General features: G+C 39.0%; 1 long non-coding RNA gene across 3 annotated transcripts; it reads left to right on the top strand.

Moving 5' to 3' along the window:
* The first annotated feature begins 4,109 nt into the window (after positions 1-4,109).
* LOC124013148 lies at positions 4,110-12,255 on the top strand. 3 transcript variants are annotated; one of them, XR_006834817.1, is made up of 3 exons: positions 4,110-4,258; positions 10,858-11,474; positions 12,226-12,255. It is a non-coding gene; the product is annotated as an uncharacterized LOC124013148 (long non-coding RNA). The 3 variants fall into 3 exon arrangements; XR_006834818.1 differs by lacking the exon at positions 12,226-12,255 and adding an exon at positions 9,527-9,647 and having other exon boundaries at positions 10,858-11,818; XR_006834819.1 differs by lacking the exon at positions 12,226-12,255 and adding an exon at positions 9,487-9,647 and having other exon boundaries at positions 10,858-11,818.
* Positions 12,256-14,857: the final 2,602 nt, after the last annotated feature.

The raw sequence follows: 14,857 nt of genomic DNA, 5'->3' as shown, positions 1-14,857 counted from the left end.
TTGTGGAAAGTCGGATAGGACATCTACTGAAAGAATGACACAACTACATTTTCCAACATTTCTTTAGAATATTTTCTAGTAATATTTATGTCCGTTGTGTTATGCTAATTAGTGTCAGTTGATGACAACGCTCCCGGATCCAGGATGGGTAGTTCCAAGAGGTTAACTCGTTTTCAACCACTCCACAAATGTATTGTTTAAAAAACTATAAAAACACCAACCCAACAGTGACGCACGGGGGTGGCAGCATCATGTTGTGGGTGTGCTTTGCTGCACGAGGGACTCGTGCACTTCACAAAATAGATGCCATCACGAGGAAGAAAAGTTATGTGGATTTATTGAAGCAACATCTCAAGACATCGGTCAGGAAGTTAAGGCTTGGTCTCAAATGGGCCTTCCAAATGGACAATGACCCCAAGCATACTTCCAAAGTTGTGTTGAAATGGTTTAAGGACAACAGAGTCAAGGTATTGGAGTGGCCATCACAAAGCTCTGACCTCAATCCCATAGGAAATTTGTGGGCAGTATTGAAAAAGTGTGTGCGAGCAAGGATGCCTACAAACCTGTCTCAGTTACACCAACTCTGTCAGGAGGAATGGGCCAAAATTCCCCAAACTTATTTTGGGAAGCCTGTGGAATGCTACCCGAAACATTTGAACCAAGTTAAACATTTTAAAGGACATGCTAATTGAGTGTTTGTAAACTTCTGACCCACTCGGAATGTGATGAAAGAAATAAAATCTGAAATAAATAATTCTCTCTACTATTATTCTGACATTTCACATTCTTAAAATAAAGTAGTGATCCGAACTGACCTAAAACAGGGACTTTTTACTACGATTAAATGTCAGGAATTGTGAACAACTGAGTTTACATGTATTTGGCTAAGGTGTATGTCATCTTATTACTTCGATTGTATGATATTAGGATTACTCCGAATATCACACATGGACATAGAGCTCCATAGAGCAAATATATATATATATATTATCAATTGTATTCATTCTCTTTGTCAACATAAATATTAAAATCGCCCAACACAATGATTTTATCATATTTCACAAGGACATTAGACAATATTTCAGATAGATCAGTTAAGAAAGTGGATTGTCAATTGTCAAACACTGAGTTTAAATTTATTTGACTAAGGTGTATGTAAACTTCTGACTTCAACTGTATGTGAGTGAGTGAGATGTTAGTAAAATTTCTGAAGTGTTTTAATCATTCTAGATTGCAGCCAGTAGCAACAAGAAGAAGCTCTGCGATGTGTGTGACCCCAAGAAGGACAGGAAGACACAGTACACATGCATCAAGTGCAGGAAATACATGTGCAACACACACTCTGTCCCTCATGTGGTGTGTAGACCGACCTTAATTTGTGTTCAATGGTGCTCATTTATCATTTCCATAAAATACTGTATGTAAACTGTGTCCGTCTAATTTGTTCAGTTCAAAGCAATAAACATAAATACTGATAAAGCTCATTTACATTTATTCAAGATAAACATTATTTATTACAGCCATGATTAAAATAGATTTTTGTATAAACAAATCGAATAGCTCTTGTATTAATAAATGTGATCTAGCAGAGGTAAATGGCAAATATTAACCATGTATTCTGTCTTCTGCTTGTAATTGATATAAGTCAACATATTAGTATTAAATATTTTTACGTACATTTTTATGTCTGTATTGTTTTAAAAACCCAATAATGTTGTGGGTCCATCCGACCCGCGAACTTTGGGTGAATAACAAAAACATGAACAGCACACAAGGGTTAAAACCTGTGGCTAGCTCTTCTGTTGCTGCAGTTAGACTTTCTGCCTATTCTGCTCTCTCCACCTCATTCACCACTGCCTGCTAATGCTAAACCTGCTCAACCTTCTCTCTTCAGGAAGATGTTCTGAATATCCCTATTTGGTCTGTGTTATGCTACAGGCTCTGACTGAGTACAGGTGTTTAGCTGAGTGATGACATTGACATCTAATTGGCGCTGTAGCGGTGGGGGAGGGGCCAAGGGACATTGCTGTGTCTAGTGCGTTGTGAAATCTCGACCAATCACAGCAGGCACAGCATCACTCCAGGGGCTTCTTGCAGTGCCTGCTACTGCCTAGCGCAGTATGTATTTTTTGTCATAAAATGTGTCAGTAAAACACAAGTGATGCGTGGTTATGGAAACTCATCAGACTGAAATAATTAAATATACCATTTACTTTTTTATTGTACCATCAAAGGTTCAGGGCTGATGCCCAGGAAATCCAGTCCTAGAGACACCATTTCAATTTTGAAACCCACAAGTTATCTATTTATCTAGAGCAACAACTATGCTGTGACTACTGAAAAGGAAAATTTAGCAACTAGGTAATGCTAAAAGAACGGATCTTGGAAACTTGTGGTGGTTATGAACATGCAATTACAGCACCTATATGGGTTATGATAACTAAAAGGTAAAGTCTATGTACAGTATGCATGACTGTAAGTTGCTTTGGATAAAAGCATCTACTAAATGTCATATACTTTTGGTTGTGTTGTGTAATGTGGACACCTGCTCGTCAAATATCTCATTCCAGAATCATGGGCATTAATATGGAGTTGGTCCCCCCTTTTGCTGTTATAACAGCCTCCATTCTTCTGGTAAGGCTTTCCACCATTTGTTGCAACATCGCTTTGGGGATTGGCTTCCATTCAGCCACAAGAGCATTAGTGAGGTCGTGCACTGATGTTGTGCAATTAGGACTTGCTCGCAGTTGGCATCCCAATTCATCCCAAATGTGTTCGATGGGGTTGACGTCAGGGCTTTGTGCATACCAGTCAAGTTCTTCCACACCGATCTCAACAAGTCATGTCTGTATGGACTTCGCTTTGTGCATGGGGGCATTCCCCAAACCGTTGCCACAAAGTTGGAAGCACACAATCATCTAGAATGTTAGCATTAATATGCTGTAGCATTAATATTTTATATTTTCCTTCACTTGAACTAAGAGGCTTAGACCAAACCATGAAAACAGCCCCAGACTGAATACCTGGAGTAGCTGTCATACAACGCAATCTGACACATTTGACAGGCTGTATGTGTCTACGTGTTGGAGGTCCATTAACTGCTCTAGAATAGTGATCAAGGTACTAACATAGTAATCTTTCACCAAACTTTACAGTTGGCACTATGCATTCGGGCAGGTAGTGTTCTCTTGGCCTCCGCCAAACCAAGATTAGTCCGTCGGACCGCCAGATGGTGAAGTGTGACTCATCACTCCAGAGAAACTTGTTTCAACTGCTTCAGAGTCCAATGGCGGCAAGTTTTACGAGTTTTACACCACACCAGCCGACGCATTTTGCACATTGTGATCTTAGGCTTCTGTGCGGCTGCGCGGCCATGCAAACCCATTTCATGAAGCTCCCAACAAACTCTTAATGTGCTGACGTTGCTTCCAAACGCAGTTTTGAACTCTAGTGAGTGTTGCAACCGAGGACAGATGATTTTTAAAAGCTCACAAGCTACGTTCTGTGAGGTTCTGTGTCCTACCACATTGGCTGAGCCATTCTTGCTCTGAGACGTTTCCACTTCACAATAACAGCACTTACAGTTGACTGGGGCTGGAAAGGTGGCATCCTATGACATTGTCACGTTGAAAGTCACTGAACTCTTCAGTAAGGCCGTTCTACTGCCATAGTTTGTATGTGGAGAATGCATGGGTGTGGCTGAAGCCTAATCTACTCATTTGAATGGGTGTTGACATACTTTTGTATACATAGTGTATTTTATCATATTGTATGAAAGAATGCATTGTGGTGTGCTCCTCTGCATGATACATTTACACATGTCTCTGAGAAAGCAATTATCTGTGACTTGTGGTATAACTGGTAAGGCAAATCATTCCGATACCTCTTTTCCTATCAGGTAGTGAACAAAAACAACATTTAGGCGGATGGCACTGATGATGTATTTGCACATTGGGGCAGGGTAGATGGATTATCCGGGGTGGAATAATGTTTAGAACATTCTAACAACACAAAAGGGTTGACATTGATGCCACCCAACCAGTTGATCAGCAATTGTAATTACTAAGGCTGTAAATATGGTCTGAGATTCATATTGAGCATACCTGGGTTCTCCTGCCATACTGACAGTAATGATCGTGAGGTGATAGAGTGAGAATAGGCGCTACTTTTGGACCTGTATACCTGGCTGACAATAACTTTGTGACCCTTTGAGAGTATAATTTTAAATGGACATTATTTATTATTTTGAGAAGTTCAGGTGAGTGGAAATTGGCATGCAAGATACTGAATTTTGTGTAAGAAGGCTAGGATTTTCTTTATGATTTAGACTTTATAGCATTACTTTATAGAGTTATCTATCATTATCCAACTAATTTCATTGTCATGATAGTATTTGTGCATTTCATCATTTTAAACGCAATTGTTTTTTATGTACAAATCTGAAATTCAAAAATAACCGTTTCTCATTTTAAATCCATCAACAGAAAATAAACAAAATTAAACAAAATAAACACAATTCTTTATATAAAGATATTTCATATTTTTGTCATCGAAATAGATGACAGAATTTCATGTGAAATTACAAGACAGTAATAAAGACTATTCACCAGTTTAGAGAAAAATATGCACCAGTTTAGAGAAATGTTTCATAATCCAATAATATCACATGAAATGATCTTGTAACCAAGTAAACCTGTGGCGAAAATATCCTTCATATATCTCTGCCAAATCAATCAAGAAGGTTACTATGTTAAATCAAGGAAGAAAGACAGACATAGCAGAATTATTTTATTATACAATGCCTAACCCTTTGCAAGGTTTTCACATTGTGCAGCCTTAAAATTAAATCTAACAATGAATTAATCAAATTAATTTACTCCATACTTTGTAAGTAGAATGAAAATGATAGAAATGTGCATTAAATTGCAAAAAATATATAAAAAAATAAGATGTATTGATTGTGTAGGACTGTACACCCTTGCTGTGGCACATCTATGTAGGTCTACTGAACTGTATAACACTGGCCTCCATTCCAAATCACATTTTTTGTTTGTAACAAGGCCATTGAGCAATACTCTATTATACAACGAGAGGGTCTAATCCTGAATGCTGAGTGGTTAAAACAGTATTCCAGACAGTTTTTATTCCACAAGGTACCACCGGCTAAATCTATGACGTTAAAATTCCGATTTACTCTGTTCCATCTGACTACGCAATCCACTGTCTCATCAGCCCATCCAAGCAAATTACAAACTACTGTAGATCTCCACTACAAAAAGCATCGAGACATTATCTCACATTTCTTTAAGACTAACATTTAATTTTTAACCGTGGAGATTTGTGTAAACCTTGCTGTCTGTCTCTCCAACATTTGCAACATTGTTTCAATATTCAAATTTGATCTCAAGATGCTACATTTTAATGAACTTGTCCGGAGTCGGGACGAGACGACCAGAAAGGCAGCGTTTCTCAGCCAGTCAAAATAATTTTAGGGATATTTCCAAATAATTGTAAATTGAAAAAGGTAAAATGAAACAAGGTGGAGCTAGTTTGCAGTCTTTCCAGTTTCAGTTTGAAGTGATTATGTTAGCTGTGTTGTTCGCTAGCTCCTCTGAACAACAGTGTCCAGACGAATGAGCACATTTTCTATGCCAGGTCGATTAGGTCATTGTTATGGATGTAAGCAAGTAAAGGTCACTATGAAAACAGCTTAAACAAATGCAAATGCCGATACGTTGCTGTTATTCTGGCTACACTTTTTGACGTGACTGTAAGTTAGCCGTAGTTGGCTAGCTTGCAAGCAAGGGATAAGAATGCTGCCAGCCAGTATAGCAATGGAACATTTAGAATGAACAAATGGGTTGCATCCATACACTGGTGTGAATGTCTTCACAAGACTGAGGCAGGTAAAAGGTTTACTACTATGACTGTGAGTTGTGGTTCTCGTACCTGAATTCACTAACTGTAAAAGTCACTCTGAATAAGAGTGTCTGCTAGTTTTCCACATGGTGTTGAGTGTTTCTGAGGGTGCTAGTCTAAGTCCAAACTTCACACTGCTTGAAAATCAGAGACATGGGTATGCTTGTCACCGGCAGGGACTGGAGAGTTAGTCAGGATCAAAAGTAGTTGTACTTTTAAAGCTTCAATTACTCAAATTGCCAAATACACACCAGAATGGGTTTCCACACAATTGTGTTTGTGAATGGGCTAGTCTTAAAAAATCAGAGACAAGACTTGAATATTGCTCTCCATCAGTGATTCCCAGGGGTATGCGCAATGCCGTCGGGGGTAAGCCAAATAAAAATGTGATTCACATTTAAAAATGTAAAATAAAACATTATATTTTTGCTGCTTTTCCAATGTTTTTCTCTCGCCTAAGCAGCCTAGTTTCACTGTTCAAAATAAAATGTGACCATCTTGTGTTCAGCGAAATAACAACACAATGTCCAATACAGATAGCCTAGTCAAATAATTAACATCTAATCACATTAACCAATCCAACCAATCACATCTCTATTTCAGCATCAGTACTTACTTAATCTGAATATTGTCCTCAAGATATGTGTGCTATAAAGATAATAATCATGTATTGCTCAGTATACTAAAATTTAGTTAAACAATTGCCTCCATATAATGCATTGTTAATAAGGTTTCTAATTAAAACACCCTTGGAGATTTTGATAAAGTTTAAAGCGATCAATCAAGGTTATGTTGTGGTTGTTCAACATAGCATCAATTCAATCATAGCCAACAGAAATGATATTAATCTGTTCATTATCACTCTGGCAGAGAATTTTTATTTTTTTACAAAAAATGAAAACAACTGAATTCAACCAATCTGTGAGATGTTTTAACAACAACAGCATCAAGATTTATACTCAATCATCAAATTCTTCCTCTCTCAGTGGTAGGGAAGTTTAAATGACTAGCTTAATATAGCACTAAGATAAACATTGCACTTTTCTCAATAAAGCGATTTCTACTGCTCACCATGGTGATGCGAAGGCATCCTTTTTGGGCCAGAATGGGAGCAACAAATTTACTGTTACGGTGGGGAGGTGAGAACTACAGTATTTGTGCCCATTTTAAGGTGGGGCTGACAAAAATAGTCATTGCAATGTTGTTTGGGATTTTGTTGTTTTGTTGGAACACATTTTGTTGTTTAGACTCCAGAATGTGTAATTAGTAATCAATATGGTAGTAGCTCCGATTTTCAATATGAATTTGTTGTCATATTGCTTAGACCTATCAGTATAGCGTATACCATATATCTGGAAGTGCAAAGGGTATACGGACTAATACTTTTTGCATGGCAGGTCCATTGAGGTAACCTTAGTTTAGAGAGAAGAGTGTCCTCTACTGGCCCTCCAATACAACTTCCATGTACAACAACTGTATTATTCTAGGGAGTTCCTGTTCCAGGTATAAGACCAGGCCCAACCCTGCTAAGCTTGAATTATTATTAGATTTGTGAAGTGAAGAACAAATTCTTATTCACAATGGCAGCCTACCATGGAACAGTGGGGTTAACTGCCTCGTTCAGGGGCAGAACAACAGACACTCTAACCACTAGGCTACCTGCCGCCCTGTCCTGGCTTTTAGCTGAAAGCCAGGAGAGGAATCCAGGGTGATATGTTGGATGGCAAATGATAAGAAACAAGAACCTCCATCACCTTGAATCTCGATAAATGTCTTTATTGATCTTAAAAGTTGAGGTGGTTAAATTGACTACACCTGTACCATCAGTCTGGAACTTTCATGCTGAGTAATAAGCAGAATGAGGTTTACTCTGGAAGCAAAGGCTACTGTAATGGTCAGTATTGCATTTCACCCACTATTAAACATACCTGTAGGATTTGGGGAGCAGTGATGGAATAGGTACCCATTTGTCATACTTGACAAAAAGTAAAGATACAATAATAGAAAATGAAAAATAGAACATTGAAAGTCACACAGTAAAATACTGCTTGAGTAAAATGCTAAAACAAATTAGTTTTAAATATACTTAAGTATCAAAAGTAAATGTAATTGCTAAATTCGGAAGACCCCTTGACTTTCGGAAGACCCCTTGACTTTTTCAAAATGTTGTTACGTTACAGCCTTATTCTAAAAAGGATGATATTTTATTTTTACATTTACGTAAGTGTTCAGACCCTATACTCAGTACTTGTTGAAGCACCTTTGGTGGCGTATTTGGGGAGTTTATCCCAGTCTTTTCTGCAGATCCTCTTAAGCTTTGTCAGATTGGATGTAGAGTGTCGCTGCATAGCTATTTTCAGGTCTCTCCAGAGATGTTTGATAGGGTTCAAGTCTGGACTCTGTCTGGGCAACTCAAGGATAATCAGAGACTTGTCCGGAAGCCACTCCTGCCACTCCTCTTGGCTGTGTGCTTAGTGTCGTTTAACTGTTTGTTTTTTTATCAAGGATCTGTCTGTACTTTGCTCTGTTCATTTTTCCATCGATTCTGACTAGTCTCCCATTCGCTGCCGCTGAAAAACATCCTCATAGCGTGATGCTGTCACCACCATGATTCACCATAGTGACGGTGCCAGGTTACCTCCAGATGTGGCACTTGGTATTCATGCCAAAGTGTTCAATCTTGGTTTCATCAGACCAGAGAATGTTGTTTCTCATGGTCTGAGAGTCCTGTAGGTGCCTTTTGGCAAACTCCAAGTGGGCTGTCAAGAAGCCTGATTGGTGCTTCAAAGATGGTTGTCATTCGTGAAGGTTCTCCCATCTCCACAGAGGAACTCTGGAGCTCTCTCAGTGACCAGCGGGTTCTTGGTCACCTCCCCAAACCAAGGCCCTTCTCCCTCGATTGCTCAGTTTGGCCGGGCGGCCAGCTCTTTGAAGAGTCTTGGTGGTTCCAAACGTCTTCCATTTCCGAGAATGATGGAGGCCACTGTGTTCTTGGGGACCTTCAATGCTGCAGACATGTTTTGGTACCCTTCCCCAGATCTGTTCTTCAACACAATCCTGTCTACAGACAATTCCTTCAACCTCATGGCTTGGTTTTTGCTCTGACAACTGTTGGACCTTATATAGACCGTTGTTTGACTTTCAAATTATGTCCGATCAATTGAATTTACCACAGGTGGATTCCAATCGAGTTTTAGAAACATCTCAAGGATTACCAATGGAAACAGGTGTCACGACATCCGCTGACGTCGGCTCCTCTCCTTGTTTGGTCGGCTTTCGGCGGTCGGCATCACCGGCTTTCCAGCCATCGCCACTCCATTTTTCATTGTTCAATTTGTTTTGTCTTGTTCCCTGCACACGTGGTTTACATTTCCTCATCACAATGCATGTATTTATCACTCTGTTCCCCTTCATGTCTTTGTGTGAAATTGTTTATTTGTATGTGGTTATTGTGATGCTCCAGGCAATGTTTCCATGTTCCGTGTCTGTGCAAGTTGTATGTTCATTTGGTACATTAGCTTTGGTTTATATTTTTTTTCGCTTTGTACTTTTGCCTTTTTGCTGAAGGTTTTGACCCAGTTTGCGTCCGTGTGTTTGTTCACTCCAGCCTGAATAAAGTGTACGCCTGTCTACAACACTCTGCTCTCCTGCACCTGACTTCGGCACCAGTACACACACCCTTGACAACAGGATGCACCTGAGCTCAATTTCAAGTCTCATATCAAAGGGTCTGTATACCTATGTAAAGAAGGCATTTCTGTTTTTATTATAATTATAATTTGCTAACATAAAAAAAACGCTTTTCACTTTGTCGTCATGGGGTATTGTATGTTGATTGATGAGGATTTAAAAAATATATATATTTTAGAATAAGGCTGTAACTTAACAAAAAATCAAGGGGTCTGAAAACTTTACGAATGCACTGTGTGCATGAAAAGTAAAAGTATACATTTTTTCATATTCCTTATTTTAAGTAAATGTTTATTTAATTTACAGATAGACAGTGGCACACTCCAACACTCTGAGATAATTTAGAAAACAAAGCATTTGTGTTTTGTGAGTCTGTGAGTCCACCAGATCAGAGGCAGTAGGATGACCAGGGATATTATTTAGTACAGGATTTGGACCATTTTCCTGTCCTGATTAGCATTACAAAAATACGAGTACTTTTGGCTGTCAGGGAAAATGTAAGCAGTAAAAAGTACATGATTTCTTTAGGAATGTATTGAAGTAAAAGTAAAATTTGCCCAAAATATCAATAGTAAAGTTGAGTACAGATACCCCAAAAAACAACTTAAGTTGTACTTAAAAGTATTTATACTTAAGTACTTTACACCACTGTTTGGGAGTAAATGCTGATCCTAGATCCGGCTGATGAGTAACTATCCAGGGCAAAGCAAACATATCTACAATACTGTAAATAGTGTAAAAAAATACATGTTTTATTGTAACATACACAAGATTGGTGCAGGGAAATGTGTTATTTTACAGGGTCATCCATAGTAGTACAGTGCCACTGATGCAAATTAGGGTTAATTGCCATGCTCAAGGGAATATCATTTGATTTTTCACCTAGTCGGCTCGCTTATTCGAAGCAGCAACCATTCGTTTTTTGGTCCAACGCTCTAACAGATATACTATTTGCTGCCACTGAAAGGGGGAAAAGGGGATAGTAATTCACAAATGAATGATTTATCTCAAAAATGCTAACTACTCAAGAATTACTCAACTGCTTGACAAAAAACACCCTGAAAAATAAAACTTGATTGTGAGAATATCATCTTGCACAGAAATGAACAAATAATAAGCAAACTCCTGCCTCACACCTTAAACACTCTTGAGTCAATTTCGGCAGCCTTTCGTCAATTTCTGTTTCCCCGCAAAAATCGAATTAGCACCATAAAAAGAATCACATAAAAATCCATCTTTTTCATATAGAGATATCTGCATGGGCTGCCTCTCAACCCACCGCAACTGGCGATATTGGCCTTCCACATCTGTGGTGAAAGGTGGCAGAGATGTTTATCAGACCATGAGACATCCTGAAAATCGGTCTTCTCACAAAAACGTATGTAGTGTCTGAACAGTTTGGCCTACACAATGATGTGACCCCTCTATGGAAAGGTGAGTCTCTCACAAACACATCTCAGTGGTTTTAGGACACCCACAAACCACACAAGACTCTCCTGAAGGTAGCCTGGTACCAGATAAAAACATTTATGACAATATATATGGAAGAGAGAGGTTCAGTGCCTATAAAGGTTGATAAATATGTGTTAAAAAAATAAAAACATTGTTTCATGATATTTCTTATACAGTATCTCTCAGATATGAAGGACCGCGCGGTACTCTGGACCCTGATCTCTCTTTTGACGAACAAATCAAGACTGGTTCAAGGACAGATTTTTTTCCATCTACGTAACATTGCAAAAATCTGAAACTTTCTGTCCAAAAATGATTCAGAAAAATTAATCCAAGCTTTTTTTTACTTCCAGGTTAGAGAACTGCAATGCTCTACTTTCCGGCTACCTGGATAAAGCACTAAATCAACTTCAGTTAGTGCTAAATACGGCTGCTAGAATCCTGACTAGAACCAAAAAATGTGATCATATTACTCCAGTGCTAGCCTCCCTACACTGGTTTCCTTTTAAGGCAAGGGCTGATTTCAAGGTTGTACTGCTAACCTACAAAGCATTGGCTTTGGCTTGCTCCTACCTATCTTTCCGATTTGGTCCTGCAGTACATTCATACCAGTACGCTACGGTCTCTGCCTGGTCTGTTCCCCTCTCTCCACTGCAATTCTCTGCCTCTAACCCTATTATAGGGACCGAGTCACTGGCTTACTGGTGCTCTTCCATGCCGTCCCTAGGAGGGGTGCGTCACTTGAGTGGGTTGAGTCACTGACATGGTCTTCCTGTCTGGGTTGGCTCCCCCCTTGGGTTGTGCTGTGGCAGAGATCTTTGTGGGCTATTCTCGGCCTTGTCTCAGGATGGTGGGTTGGTGGTTGAAGATATCCCTCTAGTGGTGTTGGGGCTGTGCTTAGGCAAAGTGGGTGGGGTTATATAATGCTTGTTTGGCCCTGTCCGGGGGTATCAATGGGGGGTATCATCACCAAAGTGTCTCCTGAACCCTCCTGTCTCAGCCTCCAGTATTTATGCTGGAGTAGTTTATGTGTCGGGGGCTAAGGTCAGTCTGTTATATCTGGAGTATTTCTCCTGTCTTATCCGGTGTCCTGTGTGAATATAAGTATGCACTCTCTAATTCTCTCTTTCTCTCTTTCTCTCTTTCTTTCTTTCTCTCTCTCAGAGGACCTGAGCCCTAGGACCATGCCTCAGGACTACCTGGCATGATGACTCCTTGCTGTCCCCAGTCCACCTGGCCGTGCTGCTGCTCCAGTTTCAACTGTTCTTCCTGTGGCTATGGAACCCTGACCTGTTCACCGGACGTGCTACATGTCCCAGGCCTGCTGTTTTCAACTCTCTAGAGATAGCAGGAGATAGAGATACTCTCAATGATCGGCTATGAAAAGCCAACTGACATTTACTCCTGAGGTGCTAACTTGTTGCACCCTCGACAACTACTGTGATTATTATTATTTGACCATGCTGGTCATTTATGAACATTTGAACATCTTGGCCATGTTCTGTTATAATCCAGAAGAGGACTGGCCTCCCCTCATAGCCTGGTTCCTCTCTAGGTTTTGGCCTTTTCTAGGGAGTTTTTCCTAGTCACTATGCTTCTACACCTGCATTGCTTGTTGTTTGGGGTTTTAGGTTGGGTTTCTGTACTGCATTTTGAGATTTCAGCTGACGTAAGAAGGGCTATATAAATTAATTTGATTTGATTTAGATATAGGACAGACAACTCAAAAACATATATTTTAGATTTTTTTGGGAGACTAACACTTTTTCCGTTAATGAATCTGTTCATTTCCTGTATTACTAAACATTGAGAGAGCAAACCACACACAAGTCCGAGTTATATTATAAAGTCCATCTTTAATTATATGAGCTTCACCATAGCCCTGTGACTCTCCGATCAATTCAGTGTCTATAAATGAATTGTCTGAGAGTGCTTACAAAACTATTCTTAGTATCATTTATAGCCAACACACACCCCTCTCAACTCACATGATGAATAACACAGATCTTAGGAACATTAAAAAGGAAGACATTACTTGAGAGAGAAATATCCCATAGCCAGACAGCATTAGCTATAAATTATTGTTCAGTTTGCTCTCTTAGACAAGCTTCTAACTCGTTCTTGGTACCACTTAGGAACAAAACTATACCTCATCCAATGGCATATATCAAATGTCAATTCTAGACACTCCCATCTCAAATACACCCCCTCCTGGACAAGATCTGAAAAGACAGTGAGCCTCTTAGGTCATTAAACTAAATCAAGATAAGGGCAACCTCAGAGGGGACATACAATAGTTACAGACACATTCCCATAAGAAGACAAGCCTCCATTCTGTCCTCCTCCCCTTCTGATATTCTTCATAGCATCACATGGTCTAACAGATACATTGACATATGAAGACAAGCCTGACCTCTCCCCTCTCTGGGCCCCAAGTGACTAAGCCCTGGAGAAGAGACTACTGCAACTGCCAACAGTATATTCCAAAAATATGATAAAACATCTTATTTATCTATGTTACCTAACTAATTCTGATTCAGCCACGACAGGCCAAATTCGATGTTTCATAAAAAGAAGAAATATTTTTGTATACCTAAAGGGGTCGTACAATTCTAAATCAAATAACTAAATTATCCTTGGTATGATCATCTTAAAACAATTAGCTTAATAGAACAATGGCAGATCGTTTCAGTCAGGGCCCTCTGTCCCAGAGAAACAGAATATAAATAAAGCGAGTGCCATTCTGAAAGCATGGGATGGATAGGCTTGACAGGCTCAGGCAAAGCGTAAAGATATGTCTCTAGTGAATCAATTCAAATGCAGATTGGCATTTAATGCTGGACTCTTCCCATTAGCTAAACAACCAACAATTCAATGCACATTTTCTTTCTCGCCACCACTAGAAAGACGTCTTTATCTGGTTTATCCTGTAAACGTTGACATGTTGAACAACAAACATCTTTGTCTGTTGTACCAGTAGGCTATTACAAACATAAGCATGATACAGGCATTTTAAGTAGCTACTCAGGCTATGATATATAACATATAGTGCCTTCAGAAAGTGTTCACACCCCTTGACTTTTTCCACATTTTGTTATGTTACAAGGTGGGATTAAAATATATTTAATTGTAATTTTGTTGTCAGCAATCCAATTAAAATACTCTGTAATGTTGAAGTGGAAGAAAAATTCTAACATTTGTAAAAAATATACAGTACGAATCAAGTTTAGACACACCTACTCATTCAAGGGTTTTTCTTTATTTTTTAATATTTCTACATAGTAGAACAATAGTGAAGACATCAAAACTATGAAATATCATATGTGGAAACATGTAGTAACCAAAAAAGTGTTAAACAAATCCTTATATATTTGAGATTTAGAGATTCTTCAAATAGCCACCCTTTGCCTTGATGACAGCTTTGCACATTCTGGACTGTCATCTCTCTTTGTTTATTTGAGCTGTTCTTGCCATAATATGGACTTTTAGTCTTTTACCAAATAGGGCTACCTACTGTATCTCACCTACCTTGTCACAACACAACTGATTGGCTCAAATGAATTAAGCAGGAAAGAAATACCACAAAATAACTTTTAATTAACAAGGCACACCTGCATATTGAAATGCATTTCAGTTGACTACCTCATGAAGCTGCTTGAGAGAATGCCAAGAGTGTGCAAAGCTGTCATCAAAGCAAAAGGTGGCTATTGATTTGTTTAACCCTTTTTTGGTTACTACATGATTCCGTATTTGTTTTTTCATAGTTTTGATATCTTGACTATTATTCTACAATGTA

This window comes from Oncorhynchus gorbuscha, linkage group LG24, assembly GCF_021184085.1.
Source record: "Oncorhynchus gorbuscha isolate QuinsamMale2020 ecotype Even-year linkage group LG24, OgorEven_v1.0, whole genome shotgun sequence".
NCBI classification, from domain to species: domain Eukaryota; kingdom Metazoa; phylum Chordata; class Actinopteri; order Salmoniformes; family Salmonidae; genus Oncorhynchus; species Oncorhynchus gorbuscha.
This window is presented reverse-complemented; position numbering and strand designations above follow the sequence as displayed.